At 25.1% G+C, this 25,249-nt stretch overlaps 1 protein-coding gene across 1 annotated transcript in view; it reads left to right on the top strand.

Annotated features, from left to right (window-relative positions):
- The first annotated feature begins 639 nt into the window (after positions 1-639).
- The window catches only part of LOC129619053 (uncharacterized), a 93,437-nt gene continuing 68,827 nt past the window's right edge, over positions 640-25,249 (top strand). The window contains exon 1 of the mRNA XM_055534131.1: positions 640-1,259. The gene's annotated coding sequence lies outside the window, so the exon portion shown is untranslated. The remainder of the gene's footprint in view (positions 1,260-25,249) is intronic.

Below are 25,249 nucleotides of genomic sequence, written 5' to 3' on the forward strand. Positions count from 1 at the left end.
AATATATGTATATTTGCATACACTTATGCATACAAACGCAAATATTTCAAATATTTTTTTGCATTCTACTCTTTCTTTGGTTGAATTTTGCAGAAATTTCTTGCAGATGTCATGTACCTACAAAATAATTTCATTCGTAAATTCAACACAAAACAAAAATTGTTATATTTTAGCACCCACTTTTATTATACAAAAGTACTAATATACTTTAGTGAAATGAAATGTTATGTACATATGAGTAGCTTAGTATACAAACATTATTTGTTGTGGAATGAAAAAAAAATGGTGGCATTGTTGAAAATGAAAATAATGCGATTTCATTATTTTTCTTATGCTTTCGTTATCTTTATGTATTTTTATTGTTTGTATAGTTGTTTGTAATATTTTTATGTACTATGCATTATTTTCAGTATACGTGGAAGATAAAAGATGCTATTGAATATATAATGAATTTTATGTACATGTGTATGTATGTATATCGATTTGAATAATTGTGTATAACTGTATATTTTTGTAATATTAAGAGATTTTTGTTATATATAACATTGTTAAATTCAAAATTTTGTAAACAGTTATCGACTGGATTTTGATGAGTTCACAATTAATTTTATTTGTTCGCAATTAAAAAAAAATTATTATTCGAAATCGAAAAATAAAAATCAAAATAAATTTGATAGAAGCTATAACGGTGTTTCATTTAATAATTTAAAAAAATAAAAAAAAAAATTTATTTTAAATTGTAATTTGTAAAAAAATTTTATTTTAGTTCATAATTTTTGAAAATTATAGTAGGCATATGTGACTTTTTAAAGCAGAAAACAAAAAAAAAAAATAAAAATTTGTTACAGAACGTTTACATGAAATTAAAAGTAGAGGATTTTTTGCTATAAAACATTAGTGAAGGCTGCAAATTAAGTTTCTAACGCACGCAATTAAATTTACGCGGTGTAAAAAGTGAGTCGTTTAATTTTTTCAGTGTGTTGTTAAATTAACTACATGTATATTTTCTTTTTCATTTGCTAGAATTACAGAAAAATACAATAATATCTTTACAATTAATTAAAAATTTTTTTTTTTTTAAATTCTTTATTTAATATTTTGTAAAGTTTTGAAGATTAATAGTAAAAAATTAAATAGGAAATTATTTATTCAGATTGTTATAAAACAGTATTATTAAGAACTTGCGAGTAATAGAAGATGTTTATTAATTTATGCAAAACAAAAATAATATAAGGATTGGATTTTAATTCAATTTTAAGGTAAATGTTTGAAATTTATTTTAATTATAAATTTTAATTATTTTTTAATTTAATTTTTAGTACACTTCCAACAAAATTCAGTCTGTCCACAAGTAGGTTAGCTCGTATATCTATTCTGCACTCTGTATCTATTCTAAATACACTTCGATTCGAACCTAAATCGAAAAAAAACACACACTCATTTTTTCAATTTTGCAAAAGTAGAAAAACCTCCTTTCATCGCAAAGCTTATATTAAATTTCTCTTATTCTACTTTTAATTTAGTAGGGCGTTAGCTGTATGTAGTAGCCAAAATTTCGCACTTTGTAAATATCGGTAAACGGTTGGTGCTAAAAAAAATCATGTAATATTTTCCTTAAACGTTTTCCTGTACAATTATTAAAAATATTTTTATTAAACCATATAGTTGAATTATTCTGTTTCCAAAACATTGATTTTAAATAATCATAGCATTGACATAGGAGCCGGATTCGACTATCAATATAGGTTAGTTAAGATTAATATTAATTGGATAGATTCTTTTGGTGGGAAAACCTGGTACCGGCAATTGAAATTTAGTTTTTTTATTAGTCAACAACTTGGAATAGTTATAAAAATTTTGGAAAAAAAATTATGTAAAAAACTGGTTACTCTCATCATATCCTTTTGTGTGGCAAAAGCTCACAAATTTTACATCACGATAAACGAAATATTTTTGTCCGAACGAAAAAAGACATTTGACATACAGAATGGGTGAATTAAAAAATGTCCTTTTTTGGATCTTTCTGATTTTTTTGGCTCTAGTATTTTGAGTATGGGAGAAGAAAAAATTCTCATCGAAGAAGAAGGTTTCACTCGAAGACATATCAAAATTAATCTTATTAATCTCTGTCTTATACAGACAGGGCAAAATTAATAAGTATATTAGCTCTAGTTTTTTTTTGAATTGTGCAAAACACGAGTTTTCATTGATGTGAGAAAAATCTGCCTACTTTATTCTATCCTAAAAAAGAATTACTATTTACTAAATTTTACTTAAGAAAGAAATTATTCTTACAAGTCAATTTGTTAGTTAATACTTAATGCAGAGTCTCCATAATAATTACCAGCAGAACCTGACTGTTCTAACAGGTTTTTCCAGCTCAGGTTGCAATCAGCGTAGTTTTTCGTATATCCTGCATAACATGTTGTGGTATTCAAAATGGTTTCTTAACGTTTCATCACCATTAACATTAAGGATACTTATAACACATCTGCTTTTTTCATTCTATAAGTTTCTAATTCAAATATATGAATTAAAGTTTAGCTAGTATATTCGAACTCTTTTGGGGTGACTACTTTAACATATGTGATTTAAACGGTTTATATAATATCCATTATAAGGGACAAGATTACCATGTTATACTTGTAACTATTGTAATTTTATTAGGGGACGAGTTTCTCAGAACTTTGCAAAAAAATATTTTGTTTTTGACTTTGTAATTATAGTGGTACGGATAATTAGATTTTGTTGAGGAAAAATTGAATATGTTTTTGTTGTTTTAATTTTTTATGTGTACGTTAATTTGAATTTTAATTACAACGTACAAAAACTTACTTGCAAAATAATTACACATTTTTTTGTACCCTAAATAACAAAACAATGAAATCTTTTGTTGAAGTAATACTAAATATGTAAATGAATAATTTATGTTTAAATTAGAACAATTGTGTAAATTATGTTAAGGAGTTACACTTGTATTACAATTTCCATCCATATTGTAATTGTTAGCTGAATGAAATGAGATTTTAATTGCAAATTGAAATATTTAAGAAAACTTTACTAAAGCACAAAATATTTTTAAAAACTATGATAAACAATGGATAAAGAATTTCTTTTTGTACACCTGTAAAGCTTGGAATAAAGCCCCGAACTCTTTCGAAATTCTAAATATAATTATTTTGTGTCCTTTATAGTTGGGTCTTAAGTCTTAAACTGTTTTCAAGAAATTCTACATATAAATATTTATGAATACCTAAATCATAAAAGCAATAACCGAAAAAAATCTGGAAATCCTACCAAATAATTAATTATATTGCAAAATATTGCATACGTCTCAGAATTTGAAAGAGGTGAAAATCAAGCAAAATGTAGAACAGTGTAATTGAATAAATAACGTCGTACAAAAAAGTAAGGACATCTTCTTTTCTATGTTCTCAAGTTGATGAAGCCAAGGTATTTCTGCGTTTAATGTGTACATTTTTCTTTATGACTTATGACGGAAATACCACAGACAGAATAAACTTGTAAAACTAATTTTAAAGTCAATTAAATTCTCTCTCATAGCGACCAACACGAGATTAGATAAAGATTTTTTGTAGTTCCTAAAATTTTTGATTACTTAATTAGAATATTTGAAAATAATTATTTCTAACAAGCTTCCCTTTACCTTCATTCATTCATACTAATGATTTTAATTTAATTTAAGGTCTTTATTTTATTTATGTTAATTTATAAGCCTGCTTCAGATCACTATTAGACAATCCTGTACATAAACTATTGAAATAAATTGAAAATTAAAAATAAATTTCTCTTATATTTGATTTAAAATGTTATTTATGCGTTGATTCGATTAATTTTCTATTTCAAAATTAAAAACCATATGAATTTTCTAAACACAGCTAATTATTTTTCCGCACTGCAAGTAAAATTTTTATTTTTAAAAAAGTATTTGAAGTTCTTTGGTTTTAACTAAATAATTTAATATTAATATTGAATTTTTCATTCTTCTAATAATATTATCAGGATTTTGGAAATTGAATCCAATTATTATCGGATAAATATAATTTTTGATAATTGATTTTTTTATTTATGATAATAAGATAAAGCAAAAACCTTTTGTATGTGAAAGTATATTAAACCTATACAACTTTTACACTCCTTTCCAATTTAGATTATATAAAAAAATCCCATATAAATCATTTATTTTTTTCGTGTGTTATTAATGTGTGTGTGTTATCAAAGCTGTCAATGAAATTTTATGAATCAGAAAGAAAAAATTATAGTATTAAGAATTTAATATTTTGGATTTACGATTCTCTGTTTAACCATAAATTCGCATATATTAGAAAAATATCGGTATATGATAAAAGTCTTCGATGTTATAATATAAAAATTTTAATAAAAATTTCTTCTTGATGTTTATTTTATGTTTTTATTCGACTAACATAAATTAGATTTTATTATGTTGGATTTTCTGGTGTCGAAATTGAAAAGAAAACTAATGTTTAAAAATTGCATATTTTTGGGAGACTGACTTTCATTAGAATTATTTTTATAGCTTTTACAGCTATTTAATCTAATCTCAACAATTTTTAATGATATATTTGTTTATTATAAATATGACATAATGAAGTTAGTTTTAAAATTAAATGAAAAATTAAATGTCATATGCATAATGAGCTATTTGACAATAAAAATTTGAAGAAATTTTAGTGAAAATCATAAAACAGTAACAGAAATTCTATATTATTTAGTTCTTTGATGATTAACTGCCAAAATATGAATACTTAGAATTTTTATAATTTAATTTTCAAAATATAAAATATGAGATTCAAATTAAGTTATAAAATAGTCTGAACTATAAATTATCCTCTTCATCTGCGCTAGACACAGGTCTGCGACATTATTGTCATACAAATGATCCTATATTTGTGTAAACATTAATGGATATTCACGCAAGAATTTATTGTTGTTTTTCTTTTCTTTTTTGATAAATGTTGGAAATTATTAACCATTTTGCTTTGCTTGGTCGTATATAGAAATTTGCATAAATTTTTTTTTTATTTATATAAATTTCATTCCTAAAGTATTATAAATTTATTATTCGGTTTATAACTTGGTACAAAATTACATGAGCACTGATCTACCTATTAGAATTCATTTTTCCTTACTATTAATCTAATAACAATTGTATAAGGCGGCGAATACGTGTATAATCACTTCCAAAAATACAACTTATAATATATTGAATTTATATACGAGCACAAATTATAGTGTTTGTAAAATGTCCTTTACTCTAGTAAAAGAAAGATTTTAAAAAATAAAATCCAAAGTAGGCTATTCAACAAAATTTTCCGAAGGATTTCAAATGTTATAAAATTTTCCAAAGTTTAACGATCATCAAGTTGCAATACATCAATTTTCAAACTATCCCATAGTGTTTTTACCGACCGTATTGTGTAAACAATAGGTAGGTTATGTGATGGCAACAAATTTTGCATATCGAGTTTTCGGTGGGAACGTACTTCTCCATAGTAGGGAAGTGTAAATAAACTATTTTTAGCAACCTGTCGGTCTGTCGGTCTGTGTGTGCACGCGTGTATCTCAAGTTCGGCTGAACCGATTTTGATGAAATTTTATATGTAAGTTTGTTTCCACCATGGCACGGATCGATCAACTTTTGGTGTATATCAGGCCTCGGGAACTGCACTTTTTAGCGGGCCTGTTTTACATTTTGGAACATTTTGAAGAAAGTATTCAACTGATTTACTTGAAATTTTATATATAAGCTCAGCTCGACCGTCCGCAAAAATTCGTATGTTTTGGAAGAAATCAGGCATCGGCAACTAGACGTTTACTACGGGCCAAATATACATTTTTGTGTATATAAAGAGAAATAATCAACCGATTTCATTGAAATTTAATATATGAATTCCCCGTATTAAAACAATGAACATGTAAATTTTTTGGAAAGATCAGGCATCGGCAACTAGACGTTTACTACGGGCCAAATATACATTTTTGTGTATATAAAGAGAAATAATCAACCGATTTCATTGAAATTTAATATATGAATTCCTCATATTAAAGCAATGAACATATAACTTTTTTGGAAAGATCAGGGCTCGAGAACTGATTTGCGGGCCGATTTTACATTTTTCACCATTTTGAAGAAAGTATTTAACCGATTTACTTGAAATTTCATATATAAGCTTTGCTCAATCATACGCAAAAATTCCTAACTTTTGGAAGAAATCAGGCATCAGCAACTGGGCGTTTACTACGGGCCAAATATACATTTTTGTGTATATAAAAAGAAATAATCAACCGATTTCATTGAAATTTAATATATGAATTCCCCGTATTAAAACAATGAACATGTAAATTTTTTGGAAAGATCAGGCATCGGCAACTAGACGTTTACTACGGGCCAAATATACATTTTTGTGTATATAAAGAGAAATAATCAACCGATTTCATTGAAATTTAATATATGAATTCCTCATATTAAAGCAATGAACATATAACTTTTTTGGAAAGATCAGGGCTCGAGAACTGATTTGCGGGCCGATTTTACATTTTTCACCATTTTGAAGAAAGTATTTAACCGATTTACTTGAAATTTCATATATAAGCTTTGCTCAATCATACGCAAAAATTCCTAACTTTTGGAAGAAATCAGGCATCAGCAACTGGGCGTTTACTACGGGCCAAATATACATTTTTGTGTATATAAAGAGAAATAATCAACCGATTTCATTGAAATTTAATATATGAATTCCTCATATTAAAGCAATGAACATAAAACTTTTTTGGAAAGATCAGGGCTCAAGAACTGATTTGCGGGCCGATTTTACATTTTTCACCATATCCACAGAACAAATTGATGGAATTTCTTGAAATTTGATATTTGAGTTCTGGTTGTTACCGAAACTAACTGGCGAGCATTTCAGGGAATTCGGGTAGCACAAAGCGAAACTCTACTAAGAGCCAAATTTACATTTTTCTAAGTATGTTAACTATAAGCTTACTAATGTCCTAAAAATTGGAAAGAAGTATTTAACAGACATTTTTATAATATTCTGAAACACTTTCATTTAACTAGACAATACACAATGCGGTCGGTTATGTGCTGACCACATCAGATTTTTTACATTGGTTTTATAATATCTTCTTTATTTTAAAATGATGATGTCAGATTACATACATACATATTTACATGCCTATATTTATGCATATTATACTAATAGATAATGGTGTAATAAATTAAATGGCATAGAAGTTTTCAAAAACTTTTTAACATTCAATATAATTTATTTTCAGTTTAAAGCGCATAGATATAGATTAAGATGGCTTATTTTACTAAGGTATTTGAATATTACTGACAAGTATAGTAGTATAATGATGGTAGTTATCTGGCACATCAGAAAAAGGTATGATATAACTAAAATTAGGCACAGCTAACTTTGGAGGAAATTTTAATTAAAATAAAATACTAGCCCTGAACCGAAAAATGAATTTGAATTAAAGTTTGAACTCGGTAAACTAATATTTGAAATTGTAAGTTAATGCCAGTAAACTGAAATAATATCATTGCTCCATTTTAATTATTTTTCAATAGCACCATGAAGTACATATGTATGGGTTCATTATCTGATACAAGTGCAAATATTTACGCATTTCACTTGTAGTCACTTACACTCTCACTTACATTAGACTTCATTTACAGTGTTATAACAATATTCATCATGTAATGTTATAAATAAAGCACAATATACGAGTACATCATATACTTGTTTGAACATACTTTTTTTGAGCAGAAATATGGGTTGAAAGTAAATCTATTTTGATTGTCAAGGATATTAATGGGAACAGAATATAATATAAAAATTTTTTTTTTATATAATTTAATTTTAGATTATTATAAATGATAGTTTTTGTTAAAGAAAAATCCAATGAAAAATTTCAAAAGTGTGCGAAGATTATTTTTGTTAGAACAAACAATGAAAATTGTCAGTTAAATTATTAGGGATTTACGGATTATGATTGGATTAACAACATTTATTCATTTTGATATATTTTTGAATTTAAGAACAAAAGAATAATTATAATGGTGGATTATATTTTTATAGAAAAATATGATCTACATCCACCTAACTGAGTATTCATTTTTTATTCGCTAAGGATTCATTTTATATTTTGATTCTTGGTTCATTTATTGGAAGTGAAGTAAATTTAAACTTCACAATTAAGCCAGTTATGGCATTTCGTTAAATAATAGCTGACACGTGTGATTTCTGAAAACTGTGTAGATTGCATTTTATTATTTTTGAGTTTTGTTGCCTCTTGTGTGATTTTTCGTCCTTTTTAGAAAATTTTCCATTACGTTAAAATTAAGTTATCAGTAAAGTCAACTTAAAATCAGTACTTGTTTAGGTTTATGATTTATAGTTTTGCATTTACAAGTATAAACCTCTAATAATACAAGTTTGAAACGCCGAGGCATATGCAATATGAAATCATAATAAAAATTATAAAAGCATAAAAATTATTTGAAAAATTTGTTAGAAGTGTTAATTATCATTATAGATTTTATGATTTTTTGGATTATACTAATATTTAAAGGTGCTTCTAGAAAACAAAGGCCTTACTATGTTATTCAAATTTCGCGAAATAATTTTCGTATGTGTAGAAATGGATAGGTAGTATCATACAAATTGATTGGTACTACTCCGAATACGAAAATCCGCTGACGAAAATGGAATTACATAGTAAGGTCTCAGGTTCAAAATAAAAAGTTCTTTTCATAAATTTTTGTATTAATTGTAATTATAAAATTACTTCACAAAAAAGTAATATTACAATGACGACTTAATCAGCAAAGCCACTTGGTCATTCTCAGGCTGACTAATTTTAAAGCTGTTTGGAATTGTTCTCGCTTTCATCAAAAAAATTTAAATTCCAATAAAGTTCAAAATTTTTAATTAACTGAGTGAATAGTTAATTAACAGTCATGTGTGGTTCAATTTACTTCAGTTTTTTGAACAATACTCTAAAAAATTTTTTTACTTTTTCAATATTTGTGTATAACACTCGTATAGTTGGATATTATTAACTTCAAGTCACTAAAATTATAAAATTCTACTATTTTCTTATACTATATAAACTTATTGTTTTTGACAATTAACTGAGCTATATTTTAAATATACTTTAAGTATAATAGAATGATATTTAGAAGGATTTTATATTTTATGGAAAATTTTCGGCAATTCAATTAATTTAATATTTCTCTATCACAAGAATAGAGATTCTCAATGTATTCGCTCTATATTGTGTCTATATTGTGTGTGTGTGGGAAGCGTTATTCTCAAGAGATATTTATTATAGATGTCTTTGTATTCTTAACACTTGTGTGCACATTGATTAAACCCATTCATTAACACTTTTAGTTTGTTCTTGTGTTTAGGTACTTAAATATCATAGTGATAATAAATTTTGGCAAAAAATTTTTTATCATTTTTCTTTTGAAAGGATAATTATAATTTATGTCAATATTTGGCGGGTCTCATGCGAGAAATTTTTGTTATGCTTTTCTTTTTTGTTTAAAAAACGCCGTCAGATTTCTTTTTTTTGTCTATATAGACATTTTTCAATTTCCTTTTTTGTACATATACTTTTTCCTTCATTTTATTTTAAGATCAAAAGAGCACTTTAGCAAAGAATGTGTGTGTGTTGTATACATGTTTGATAATAATAACCTTCTACGTATATTCTCTGTTAATTATATACTTTGACCTTTTTTAATTTATTTAAAAATATTTTTTCTTGTTTTGTTTTATTTTTTTGTTTTTAAGAAAATTTTCAGATAAAAGTCAGTTAATAAAATTTATTTCTTTATTTTTTGTTTTTACTTAACATTCATTAATTCTTTCATCCATTTCACTGATTTTCTTTTATAGTGTATTAGAGGGAAACTTTATGAAGAACCATTCGACATACTTTGCCACATTGTGGTGAGGCAGGGAAAAATTACTATTTTGATGACTTTAAAAAATGGTAGTAGAATATTAATAATAAAAATTTTAAAAGGACAAGGAAAATATTTTTTTTTTATTTCTCTTTCTCAATTTATTGTTTGTAGGAAAGAGAATTTTTTTATTTTTTGAAATTTTGAATTGAATGATGGAAACCCAAATTAATTAAGGTGTTAATAAAGGTATAAAAAGAAAAATTAAAGTTTAAGCATCACTTCTGAATAATTTTGTTTACCTTTTTTTTGACAATTCTTTATTTTTAAATTATTAATTATTGAATTTATTGTAGAGACATTTTGGTAAAATTCTTAGTCATTAATAATTTTTGGCAAAGAATATTTGGATATTTATAGAATCTGAAAATATTATTTTAGTTAAAAAATTTCTCGCAGTTTAAGACGCAAGAAAATTAAATTTTAAAATTTTATTAATTTTTAACCGAAATGCTGTTTACTCTTTAACAGATTTCCTCTGCAATATTGTAAAAATTTAAGAGAAATTCAATTATTAAAATAAATGTGGTAAGTTTCGTTAAAGAATACCCTCCAATTGCGTTAGGATTCAAAATAAACAATATTTAAGTATGCACGCTTGATCGTTTTCTATGATCAGAAAAAAACTTAAAATAAAAATTTTCTAATGAATTTAATAATCAATTAGTCCATATTTTAATTGACCTAAATTACGGTTTTTCTATGATAACATGATATTGAAAATGTAAAAATTTTCTCTTAAAAACCAAAAAATAGTAGTCTACGAAAATGAAGACCTGGAGTCACATTGACTTATTTTATTTCGTCCTATTTTTCAACATCAGAATATAATACAAACTAATAATGGCATACCATAGAAGTTTTATACAACGTAAATACAATTTTGCAAACAGCAAGTCTAATGGGTGCCAGGTATATTATTCATTTTAAATATTAACTCGTAGTCAAATTTTTTATATTGATTAATCGAGAATTTACCATAGTTAAAAATCATGAAACTAAAAATATCACAGTTAGGCCAAGAGAGTATTTGACAGTGATGTAGGTTTGTGGGTTGCATTCTCACAAGCATTCCGGCTTGAGCAAACTTTCAATTCTGTCGAAGTTGACACACTTTCATTCTACATCAAAAAGTTTGCTCAAATTCCTTCGAAGTTTTAATTTTCAGTTTTTATTTTAAAAATATCCTTGTAAAACAGGGAAATCAGTAGCCTTGTTTTATAATGTTAAATTAAACAACTTTTTTTTTGTGAAAAAATTTATGTGAATGAAAAAATTTTTAACAAAGTTGTTTTTTTCTGCTTACACACACCTCACATAAATTTGAGTTCTATATTATCAACTTTAATAATTTTGGAAACACAACCCTTATATAGGATTTATTTATATCATCTACACGAAGAGCATTTTAATGTACATGTAACTTGAGACGTTACATAAATTGTATTTACCAGTTCAAACCATTTATGATCATTAAAAAACAAAAAGTGAGCCAAAAAATACAAAAAAAAAAACAAAAAACAAAAAAGTGTTAAAAAAGCAATTTTCTTGTTTCCTTTGAATCTAAGCACTTTAAAATTACCTTTGTTTCTTTGAGCATTACAATTTTGCAGATAAATATATTTTTCACTTTATTCTTTTTCTTGTTTACTTTGTTCTTTTGAAGGCGTTAATGCGCCGCCATTGAATTGTACAATATTATAAAAAGAAAATATATGGATTACAGTAGCAATACGTCACATGTAATAATGGCAAAAAAAATTATTATGTGCGTTTATTGAAGCTGGGAAATAAAAAAACTGATTGAAATTTCAAAAATATAAAAATAACAAATAAAGAATGAAATAGACAGGTTTTCATCAATCATTCTTTGATACTATGAAATCATGCTTAAAGCTATATCATGGAATAATAAAGTATAATTTATAAACGTGTTCGCATATATACCATGAAAGTAATTTTCTACTACACGCACTCTTGGCGGAATGAAATCATGCATTTTGTAAATTCTTATATTGAATTTAAATTTAGAAGCTTTCATTTCTGTTCCTTTTCATATAGAAACAAATGGGTATAATTTAATCTTAACTCTATAAATCTATATTGATTTATGGAATAAAAATGAAGAAAATGTGTTTATTATTTGATTAAGTTGTAATCGGATCTACAAAAGGCAATTGTCAGGCATGAATTAACATTGTGATTTTAAATTTGATATTTCTATATTTAATTTTTGATGTGGTAAATTGTGGTAAATCAATTTGGTATTTTAATATATTACGTTGTATTTTTATGATGGTTGATAAGCAATTGTTATTATAACCACAATGAAGTTCGCGTTTAATGTTTGATTATAACAATTCTGCGATAATGGTTTCTTAATTTAATATGTTACCGCTAAAATACAAAATGGTTTTAGAGATTCCCCAAAAGGAATAACTGAATATTTTGCTCGCATAATTTTCATACAACTTCAAAAGTAATTTGCCATGCAACTTAAAAAGTAATTTTACTGCATCTCAGAAACTATTGAAACTTCTGCAATAGTGCGAATTAAAGTAGTATTCTTTAAAAGTATGTTCAAAATACTGATACCTGTAGAAGTTCTTATGAAATTCTTGGAATTCATCATACGGACTTCACTGATCTAACGATTTTGTCAATTCCATCAAATCTTTATTATTCACTTTTTCTTTTTAATGAATATAATGCATATGTATGTATATAATTGCGAACTGGTTTAGTGCTAAAATTTCTTACAAGATTCATGTGTACAATATAGTTGTTCTTCTCATATTTGATTAAAGTTTTGAATATAAAATTAGCCGTCTTAAAAGTTTTTTATTTTTGAAATTTTTCTTATAAAAATGTTACATCCACTGAAATTTATTAATAATAAAATCCTGACCCCTGCTCCTTTGCTCAGCATTCCTTAGTTCTTTAATATCCTTCATATGCTTTTGATAATTTAAAATATTTTATGATTTCTTTTATATTCAACGTGCACTTTTCGTAAAAAATAACTTTTTTTTTTCTGTTTTATTATCCCTTTGCAGAATAATAAAATTATGATAGTGAGAGTTGACAAACAAATCTTATACACAAATGATTTTCAATACTTTGTTGTACTCAAAATTTTAAAAACAAAAATATTTTATGACAATATTCGTAAGTTATTAGAAAATTCAATTTATTTTTTCAGAAAAATTCGTAATATATATTCACACGTGTTTTTTAAGCAAAGCACTTCACATTCCTTGCAGTTAATTTGTACTACAGTGGGAGTAGTTTTAAGAATAATTATCATTACACATTATGTAAGGTGAGAGAATATTGATTTTAACAAGCATGAAAATCTGTGTCTGGAAATCAATTTGAAATAATTGAATTTTCAAAAATCATTAACTTTATAAATCATTGTCAAGGTCATTTTATGTTAAGTATAATTTAGAACGGACAAATTAACGACTGTTATAACTATTAGCAAAAAAAAAAGTCCTTTTTGCTAAGAATTTTAAGATACTGGGAAATTATTTTTAATATTATTAACAATCATTGAAAAAAAATTGTTTTTTATAGGAAAAACTTTTTTAAATCAAAATATTTAAAAGTCAAATAAGTTGAAATTTTTCTGTAATATTTTTTTTCTAATTCTTCTTTAAAAGTTAAGTGACAAAGTTTTCAATGGCTGTTTTCTTCTATTTTTTCCTCATTCTGAATAAAAATCAATTTAGTATTAATAAATTATTTTTGTTATATGAAAGCTATGTAACTCATACCATTTCAAAAATTTCCTGATGAATTGAATTTAAAGTGGAATATGAGATGGAAAAAGGAAAATGATGAAAATGCCTAATACATATAGGAGACAGTAAGTCTGTTAATATATGTATTTACATCTTAAAGGTTGCTATAATTTACATTTCTAGTTAAAAGTTTTCATATTTATCAAAATGTTGAACTGATTTACAAATTGTTTAGATAATAATTATATGTGTATGTACATATATACAATATTTACACAAAAATACATAATTTGTACATTAATAGTTGTCTGTAAAATTTAATGCCAAATATTTTTGAAATTTATTCCACTTGTGAAAAAAGAGGAAAAAACTTTTTTGTTGATTTAATAAAATAGTTTTTCTTGAATTTTTTAACATGCTAAAATTACGCAATATTTTTAAGTTTTCAAGAAATTTATACCTACAGCTATAGTACAAAATCACGTGAAGGAATGGGTGATATTTTGTAGCGTTTACATAACAATATCATAATTGGTTTTTAATAAAATTGAAAATTATTTATTAACAGAATTTTTGTAATTTTTCCATAGGGTGGCGTTTATTCATACTTAATGTTAATGCCAAATTTAAAATATTATGAGAGATCGCAGGACTTATTAATTGATGATTACAATCTGATGTTGTTGTTGAGGCAGATGGAGACTTCTCAATTTAGAACTTTTTAAATATATTCATGAAGCGTTTAGGCATTTAAATCTGTAGGAGCTGCTGTGACGAGGGGGAGGAGGAGGAAACGGTGACCCACCTGTTATGCTCGTGTCCGTCGTTGGCGAACTCCAGGCGTTCTTTCTTGGGTTCCACTTTTTTGGGCGGGCTACGGGCCTAGCGAATGTAAATGGTAGGGATCTTGGCCGGGTTCTGAGGAACTCCGGCGGCATCACAATGGGTGTTGGTGGCCAAGGTGTACCCTTCGGGGGGCCGTGCAACCTAACCTAATCTAAGCACTTAAATTGTATTGAATTCATTATCTATTAATTGTTTAATAGAGTTTTTTTCTACATCACTGTAATAGAATTTTATTTACCCTAAAAGTATGCAATTTTTTTCTTTAAGTTCCGTATTGTATACTGTTTCGATACTGTTAATATTATTTGAATTTTATTAATTATAAAATAAAATTATAAGCTATAATTTGGCAGGTATACTAACAGTTATACCATTACTGCCTCAAAAGCTTTTAGAGTAAGTTAGATTTTTTTTCCTTTGTTTTATAATATTGATGATTTTCAGCTCGTTGAAAATGAAAGATGTTTTAAATGAAAACTCTTATGCAAAACTTTATTAAGTAAATTTAATAAAATTTAGCTCCTAAGTTATCAATTAAATACCAAATCGTAAAACCAGACTGACCCAAATAACAAAATGTGCGCGAAAAAATTATTGACAGACTTGAATAAGTAAAAAATACTGAAGGTGTGAGATTTGTTTTTTTTTTATTTCTTTGCTGAATGATTTAAAAACATTTGATATATTTAGCGGAAATATTTAAATTTATTTTTCATTTTTCAAAATTTCATTTGAGTTTTTGCCTTTGTTTTCAGTAGAATCTTTGTTTTTTGTCTTTTGTCATTATTATACTTTTTATATTGTTGATAAAGTGACAATAATACGGCATAAAATTAATGGAACGAAAATATTATTGAAAATCATTTCTCAATCAGATTATTTTCATTCTTTTGTTTTTGTTAAAAGCAACTTGATATTCAATACATTTTGTTTAAAGAATAGTAGATAGAGCATGGGTGAAGAATTTATTGAAATTATAAAATATTGAAAAGAATTGCTGTAGATTTATTAAAGTATATAGATTGAAGTGCCGTAAATATTTGAATGAATGAGAAAATTTTTAAATTAAAATGAATAAAAAGTTATGCAATAAAAAGAATTTTTTGTAATTGTTCAGGTATTTTCAGGATATTTGAAAATATTACTGAGAGTATAACAAATATACCCACTTAATAATAGTAATACAGTACTTGTTGGAGGCGAAAAATGTAAATTTTATGCGCGTGTAAAAAAAAAATTGTAATTCTAAAGTGTTGGAGTTACTGCACTTATATAACAATTAGTGTTATATTATATTCTGTTGATATAGAATAAAGATGAGGTAGTTTGCTGAAAATTAACATTTTCAGGACGAATAAACTAATACCCACATGCAATATTGAAATGTTGCATGTGTGCTTTCTATATTTTTACTACACGCCTACGCTTATAAAATTGAAAATTTAAATAGACACTCATCATTCATTGTCAAACTAATAAAGTAGTAGTAGATGGATATGTAACAATTTTTGTGTATACATATTATTCTGTATAGATACAACATATATATAATATGAAATTCCGCCCCATTTTATTAAAAATTAATTTTGTATTAAAATAATTGAAGTACCAAGAATATCGATTTTATTATATAAACTTGACACATTAGATATTGTTACCATTAAAAAATTTAACAAAAAAATCAATATATCGCAACAAGTTAATAAATAGTGTTACAGCATTTGCGTGGCATATTTTGACGATACTAACAAATTATACTTGTCGAATTGGATGTGTTCTTCAAATTATTTAAAATGTTAATGGAAACCAAAAGTAGAAAGAAATTCGCGGTAAAAGAAATTTTAAATTTTTACACAAAAATATTTTCGTCCAAAAGTTTATTAGATTCACTTATATGTGTTATATTATAACAAATATTATTTTATATTACATTTCGTTGCATAAGTTTTTGTATACGGTATACAAATATACTCAATAAGAAAATTGTGATTGTAGTACGTTAAATTAATAATATTTTATAGTAAATTTCTTACGAAAAGATTCACCTTTCAAACGGTTGTCATCCTAATGAAAATAATGCTAAAACAAAGGCAGTAGAAAGTATGACCATAAAAATTATGCGTCATTTCTGTCATTTTAGGTCCGTTTTTTTTTGTAAATTTTTGTTATCGTTACTCTTATGTGGTTAATGAAGAAGTTTTAACATCTTGTAGAAATTTATAAACAGTTTACTTTGTCAGAAGACTTCGGCTCCTAATTTTTCGGAAATTTTTCGACTTCTTATTTTTTATGCTAATTTTTCCAAATTTCTGTAAAATCGGAAAATTAGATTCAAAGTTTTCTTGCCAGCTAAAAATAAAATTATTCATTTTAACTCACCTAATTAACCCTAGAATTTTACCACTATGGTAAAGTTTTCTTTATTTTTTATTCATATTATGTTCCTTCTTCGAAAAGTATGCAAAAACTTTGTATGGCCAAAATAATTTTGGTGTTTTCTGAAAAAAAATTGTTCTCACTTTTTAAACAGGAATTTGCTATTTTACAAACTATTCGTTTTATTCTAATTTATTTTATAAATTAATTAAATTTAAGTAATAGTAATTTATATAAGCTATAAGAGGAAACGATTATACTGATTGTAAATATTTTAAACCTATTCATAAAGCTGATTTTGAACGGAAATTACTTTGGTAGACGACTAATTAATTCGTTTCCTTTTATTCATATTGCATTAAGTTGGCAAAATTTAATACACTTTTTATGATATACATATATACATATACATACTACAACACATATATAAATGAATGAATTGTACGAATATTGGAATTTTTAATTTAAAAAAATATATTTTGAAAATCAATTGTGTAGATAACCATAAATCGAGAGTTAAATGGCTGGAAACCTCTTCTATTTTGATCAATAAAATATGAAATATTGAAAAGTGGCTTCACTTAGTTTATTAATGAAAATTTAAAGAAAAAATTGTTAATTTATTACTTACTTTTATTTTATAAAAACAAAAAAACATGATGTTTTTTAAAAGAATTTATTCGGAGGCTGCAGGTTTCTTTATTATTTTTGTGGTATACAATTTCGTACACTATTGCGAATCTTACAACTCTGCAATAGTCTAGGGACTTGTTGCAGTTATCTAGGCTGCTCAATAATTTAAATTTTTTATTACTCATTTTATAATTTTACTATAGTAGTAAGCCATGTCGCTTATTATCGTACTATCACATATACAATTTGTTCTACACATTGAGTTCATACGTTTACTTTTTAAGATATTAAAAGAGAAACATATGCTTTTTAAAATTTTAAAAAATAAAGTTAGAAACATGTATGATTCTTCACTTAAAATTTTTAAAATTTACTTGCTTTATTGCCAAATCTTGATTACCGCCGTCACAGTACGTAGATTATCAGAATTTTTAATTTTTTCTTCTGAATCCCGAATTTCATCAAAAGAATGAAATAAAATCATAAACCTATTTTGTTAATAAATAGGGTTCATGTACTTCATGCTGCAGACTTAAAGATAATAATGAATTCGTACTTGTAAACATCATATTTATTCTTATCTGCTTATATCTTAATGTTTATATATAAATTAACAAAAATCCATTTTAAAATTTTGTGTAAAATTAAATGTTATAGGCACTATTATGTATGTGTTGTAAAGAAGCGAATTTTTCTTATCTGTTCTTTAACACTGACACGTGTTGTACTCAAGAGAATACATTATGCTCAGAAAATAGTATTAATTTACTACTGAGGAAAAGAGAGGTAATTTAACATGATTTAATGCTATAATATGAATTTATTTATACAATATTTGTTTTTGCTTTGAAAATAATTTTAATAAATAAAATTTTTGAAAATATTATGTTAATTATATTTTATTCAAAATTGCTGAATAAAATTTAATGATAAAGATTTTTACACACATATTTTGTTTTTTTTTGTAAATATGCCAAAACTCTTTTTTAATATTTAAGGAAAATGTCCTTGAAAATGGCATTTTCTTGCTATTATCAAGGATATCTTTCTTAAATATTAACATGTACACTTTAATTTCAGACGGCTGTTAAGTTAATTTCGAAAAATTAATTGGTTTGAGTTTATTATTTTATTTTCAAGTGGCTCTGTTTTCTAGTCGTCTCATATTATACTTTGTTTTTCTTTTGTTTGTGTTATTATATCCTTTGATTCATATCCCTGCATATGCATTTTCGTTAAACTTATAACAGTTCTATAAATCAAAATATAAACATAAGCGATTATTTATTGAGTTTCGAAAAAAAATATGTTATGTGTCAGATTAATTTCATGAAGACTTTTTGAGAATGAAGAATTTTTTAAGCTAATATGAAAGAAACATATTTTGAAGTTACAGAATAAATACGAAACTTGGTGGAAATTTAAATTGCTATATATATGCTTTAAATATTTTATTTATAATTGTTATATTTTATATTTATACCATGAACAAATTTATATATTTGGCTTGATATATTACACGAATATTTGCTTAAGAAATTGTTGAATTTTAATGAAATTTTATTAATTGAGCAATTAACTGAACAATTTTCATTAAAAATTGACTTTTCATATGAAAAATCACATTTAATTAAGTGGAAAGATGATTTTTATTTGATTCAGATGAATATAATTTTTTTTAATTTGTATGATTAATTAACCCGTTCGAACGCATGCAAATATAATAAATGAGGTTTACCATTTGTAACACTAAGAAATAATAGTGTGAAATATGGACATAAGTGTATGGTTTTGATCAGTATCGAATTCTGAGTTGTTTTAAGCATGTCTGCCCGGCTGTTCATCTATCCGTTCATCGCAACTTTAACACGAAAACTACAAATTAAGCTTAGCTCACTAAATTTTCGTAAATGATTTATGAGCTGTATTTAAATTAAATGTGATCGAAGCACTTGTTCAGGTAGCTACGCCAGAGCTTTAAAATTTATTTTGCTATATCTCAGAAATTATATCCTTATGGTATATACCATATAACTTTGAAGGTCACTTGGTTATAACTTGGAAATTTTTGAAGTTACATTATTGAAATTTCGCACAAGCAAATATTTTATTAAGGCTCTTGTATTTGGTAAAACTAGTTGAAATCTCTTGATATTTAGTGACCATACAACTTCGAAAATCATTTAGTCGTGTAATTTGGAAACTATTGAAATTACAGTAATAAAATTTTGCATAAACAAATAGAAAAGCAGGATTAAGTACCGAACTCTGTGGTAATTATCATACAATACTTAAAATCATTCATTCGTAGGGGTATTACAGAGTTTTACTTTAAAGTTTTTTAAAAGGAAATTTTAAGGTTCTTTTGCGAGCTAAAAAAATTTTTAAATTTTTAAAGAGAACTTTAAAATGAATCCAGTTCAAACTTGAATTATTGTTTATTTTTTTTCGGACTTATAACAAGTCAGTAATTATAACAAACATTTTTAATGTGTTGTATATTTTATGACTTAAAAAATGTAGGGTGAAGAAAGTGTATAGTGGAGCACATTCTTTATATTTATTTTAATTCTTGTCTAATCCTAAGCCGACGTAAACGATTATTGCTTGTAAATTATTTTGTCCAAAAATTATTCAAGAATGCCAACACATTTTATATTTTTTCAAATAAATAATTTTTACATTTGGAATTTACCCTCCTTATATCAATATCCTTGTTAAAAACTGTTTTGAAATTTCAATATTATTTGAAATTTTTTGATTTATTCTTCAAATGTTTTTGATTTTTATTTACAATAGCTATTGATCACAATTTGTAATCAAATTTTATTTTACACAACTTTAAAAAACTTTCTTTTTTAGAATGACGTGGGTTGTAATTTGATTTAAAATTAACATTATAGAATTTCATATTTTCAATTGTATACATTTAAAAAATCATTTGAAATTCCATAAAAATTTAGGCCATTTTAGATAAAATATAAAGATTACATTTACATAATAACATCATAATAGAAGATAAAATGAGCAAATTGGGAAAAATAAAAAAAATATTTAATCCTTTTTCAATCTTGTATCTTGTGTAAAGTTAAATTTAAAACTTTTGATTTTGATAAGGGTGCAGCTTTTTTTATTTTAATGTTTTGTATGGAAAAGTTTAATTAAATTAAACATAAAGGATACTTCCGACACGCAATAACTGAAAGTATCCTATAAATATTTTTCCGAAAATGGAAAATATTGCTAGAAATATCGTTTGACATATGGATACTGCTTACATAGTAGGATTGAATTAAACGACATGCCTGATTAGTCACAGTTAACGTTGTACTTAATTGTTATTTTCGAATTGAATATTTAAATTTCAAGAAAAAATTTTCAATTTTCTTGGTATCCTTTTTCTCGGATTTGTTTTGAATTTGAAAATTTTGAGAAAATATAGCAAATTATTTATTTTAGTTTAATTTTCAAATTCTAAACACTTTATAAATGTGGAGCGTTTAAAATTTAAAAAGACGTGCATATTTTTGAACCATAAAACCATTCTAATTAATTGTTATGTTTTGGGCGCATAACGTAGGAAAAAAAACCGCTTAAATCAAGCAAGATATTAAAAATCTTCAAAAACTTTTTTATTTACTATAATTACAGAACGAAAACGTGACTGAATATAGTTTTGGCATTCTTCAATTTTCTCGAGAATGACAAGTAGTTGGAAAGTTTTTAAAATTATTCAAAAATTTTTGAAAAATTCGGTTTATCGTCATTGTAATTTAAGGTTTAAAATAAATTTTGTCTAATATTCTAAAATTTAATAATCGCTTTCTAATTTTGGTTTAGAAAATTCACAAAATGGCAATTTGTTTCACAATGCTGCATTATATTCACATTATTTATCTTACAATTGGAATACTTAACCGTACATTGGGAATTTTCCGCAACTAAGTAATTTTAGTTTATATTATAATTTCAACAGACATTTCATACGGAACATATGTATGCTGCAACTGTGTATTTGAATAATATCAGAGAAAAAGAGAAATATTTGTTGAACGTGCTGGTATCTATAGTATTTTTTGAGAATATTTTCTTATGCAAATCTCACTATTTAGAATGAAGAACATATCATTTAATACTCGTAATATCTAAATATGTATGTAACAAAATATTAGATGAATCATAGAAGAATTCATGTTAGAATTAATGAAAACTATTCATTTAATGTTTTCAGGTATTTTTACACTTTATTTGAATTAGTGCTGAGATTTTTATTTCTTGCATTGAAAAATTAAAAGAATATGCCACATTATAGTTGCATTTAGGAAGATATATAGATAAGAGGTAAACGTGAGTGAAGTAGCTTTATTACCCTATCTCACACTAATAACAAATTTTTTACTTGTTTACTTACAATTTTATCCTATTTCTGAAAAAATTTTAAATTCTTGACTTTTCCGTATAGTGTGCGTTTTCCTTAAATTCTGTTATAAAATGTACAATAATAGACTTGTGTCTATAATTATGTACATGAGTACAAATTCAAAAAATATTATTAAGTAGATTTTAAACTTTTTGAATTCGCGATGACCTTAAATTGATTACATTTTTATGAGAGTTTTAATGATATTTTTATTTACTCCTCCAAAATGATGGTCTTTAATTACAATAATATGAGTGTTATAATTAGTTTTTTTTAACGACTCTTTCTTTATGTTACTTTAAGAATAATTTATTCCAAAGGAAACATAAAGACCGTGCAATCGTTAAAAGATTTCATCGCATTATTTATTATGGTAACAATATTTAACTGGTATACACTTAATTTGTTAATGAGAAAATTTCGTATGGTATTTAATAAATAAATGATAAAGAGAAAATTATTTGCTATACTCGTGGGCTGGATAGAATATTGTAATTTTGCTAAAAATTTCAATCATAATTATGAATGTATTGTTTATCATTTGTCGAAGAATTTTGTGCAAGTAAATTTTATTAAAAAATGAAGCATAAAAATTATGGAAGAAAATAAATATTTTATAATCAAAATTTCATTATAGAATGGCCGTATTTCTGAGGGTATAGCTTTTAGTTCGATCATCATCAGCTGTGAAGAGGCATTAAACATAAAAAGTAATTTTATAGAGCAAGTTAAAGTCTCATACTTTCAGATAAATTAATTTTTTGGCTTTGTTAGACTATTCCAAAATGTGCTATAAATGCAAAGAATTTAACTACCATCGTACTGCAATAAATTCATAACTTTATTAACATACACATAAAAGAGGTTCTTTAATTCATAACACATAAAATTTAATAATATCTAAAGTACATATATACATACATATGTACATATTGTGCATTTTTCATTATTTAAAAATCAATCAAATTATCAATTTATTTATATAAGCTTCAAGTTTTAAAATTCCTTTAGAAATTTAACCAAAAAAATTCTGTTCATTATCATTTTCATTGGTGAATTTTGGCTCCTCCTGGAATTTATTTGTTCAAATTAGTGTGATTTTTATGTTTTCTGATGCTTAAATTAAATTTTCGATATCAGTATAGAATTCAATCAAGTAACTGTCAATATCAATAACGTAATCCGCTTCCTGGTAGCAGCGCTAAAATTTTTAAAAAATATTTTTCGATATAAAGTTCATATACGAGTATAACTCAATTTCAATAAGATTCATGAAAATAAAACATTTTATTCAAGAATATTTCACAAGTCACAAACAAGCATGATATATTCTTGCGATTTCGCCATATTTGCCATCATATAGACAATATTCTGAAATTGATTTAGCATACTGTTTGCATTTCATTAATAATTAAAATGAATTGGAATCCTCTTAAAATTGTTTTTCGTTTTTGTACAAAATTCGAAATCCATATAAGATTTTCTTTATTAATAACGTTATAAATTCTATACAAAGTCCTTATGATATACGAAAACACAAGCATTAAAACGCGTTTGTATTAAAGAACCCTTTGAATTCTTTAAAAATTTTGTTTTTTAGTAAAAGATTTACTAAAACATAAAAGAGCTTCATTTCAGGATAGTACAAAATTCTTGCATACTTGTAGGTACACAAAATTCGACAAACGATTCAATTAACTTTTACAAAAATATTTTTTCTTATCAATTGTATAAAAAAAAACTTTTTCAATTCAATCACACGCCCTCAAAAGATATTAAGAGTTTTCAATTTTTAGAAAACAAAATCAGAGAAAAATTTCAGGCTACTTGAAAATTCCAATTGAATTTTTTTTTGTCTTTAATTTTTTGCTCTTTTTTTTCTTCTTTTTTATGTTTTTATTGTTTTTGATGATTTTACTTTAAAAATACCAGTGTGCGAGACTTTTGAAAGTTCAATGTGTGTACATATATAGAACGAAAATTTAGGGAGTCTATAAAAAAAAATAAATTGAAGGTTTAAATATTTTCTGAAAGGATAAAAACTAAAGAAGGACTTTTCGGTGAAAACCTTTTCTGTTTTCACATTGTCTTCTTATTTTTATTAAAAACTTTTTATGTGTTTTTCTTTTTTCGTGTTTAATATTTTAAACCATCAGAAAAATTAATTTTAATTGTTTTAGGGTATCATAGCAAAGAGATTATGATGGAATAATAATTATTTTAATTATTAAAGTGAAAAAAAAACGATGAAAAGTAATTTGATAAAAATTTAATAGGAAAATGATGATTTTAATGAAAAATTTTTTAAAGTGCCAGAAGACTTAAGTGTCTTGAATTAAAATTAAAAATTTAAATTGAAATTTAAAACCATTTAAATTGAAAGTATTGGACAGTTAAGAGTTTTTTGTGTGCGGAATTTGGATAGGGTAAGTGTTTGTTATAAGGTCAACTAATTTTAATTCAGCAAATTATATTAAGAATAATGAATTTCTCGATCTTTAAATGTTTAAATCTGAAAATGTAGGGCTAAATATAAAAACCAACGTAAGATCATCGAATTTATTCAGTTTTATGTTTTAAAAATTTTGTACAAATTGAAATACATTGAAAAAAATATATTTCCCTGCGGGGAAATTTCCATAAATTTTATAAAATTTCATTATAAAATTAAGAGAGATATACAATAAGAAACAGAATTTGGTTATTTAAGAAAACCAGAAGAGATTTTTTATACAATTTTGATACGCTTTTACTTTTGAAGAATTCTTAAATTTTTTCGAAATATTTTGTTCTAAGAAGCCTTTAATGCATTAATTTGTGTCACGAACGTATGTTATAAATCAAGCTAACCATTTTGCATATAATGAAACCTGAAGGGGGTTTTGTGGATTGGAATTACTGCATATTTAATCGTTGTTTTCTTTCACATTCATGAAAATCAATAATATTTTAATGTATGGTGTTCTCATGTTAAAATTTAACATATATCTATATTACCTTGTCAATGTAATTTCTTTTAATTTTCTCAATTTAATTTTCATTTTCCACGTCATTCAATATTACTATTGCATGTCAGAAAAAAGTGAATTATATCTAAAGGACGCGAATTATTTGATTACTTTGACAATTATCAAATTAATCAAATCATAAAATTGACGTTTATTGCAATGCAGTTAATTTAAATTTAACTAGTCGTCCATA

The sequence above is a fragment of the Condylostylus longicornis genome, unplaced genomic scaffold (genome assembly GCF_029603195.1).
Source record: "Condylostylus longicornis isolate FDR11 unplaced genomic scaffold, ASM2960319v2 ptg000010l, whole genome shotgun sequence".
NCBI lineage: Eukaryota > Metazoa > Arthropoda > Insecta > Diptera > Dolichopodidae > Condylostylus > Condylostylus longicornis.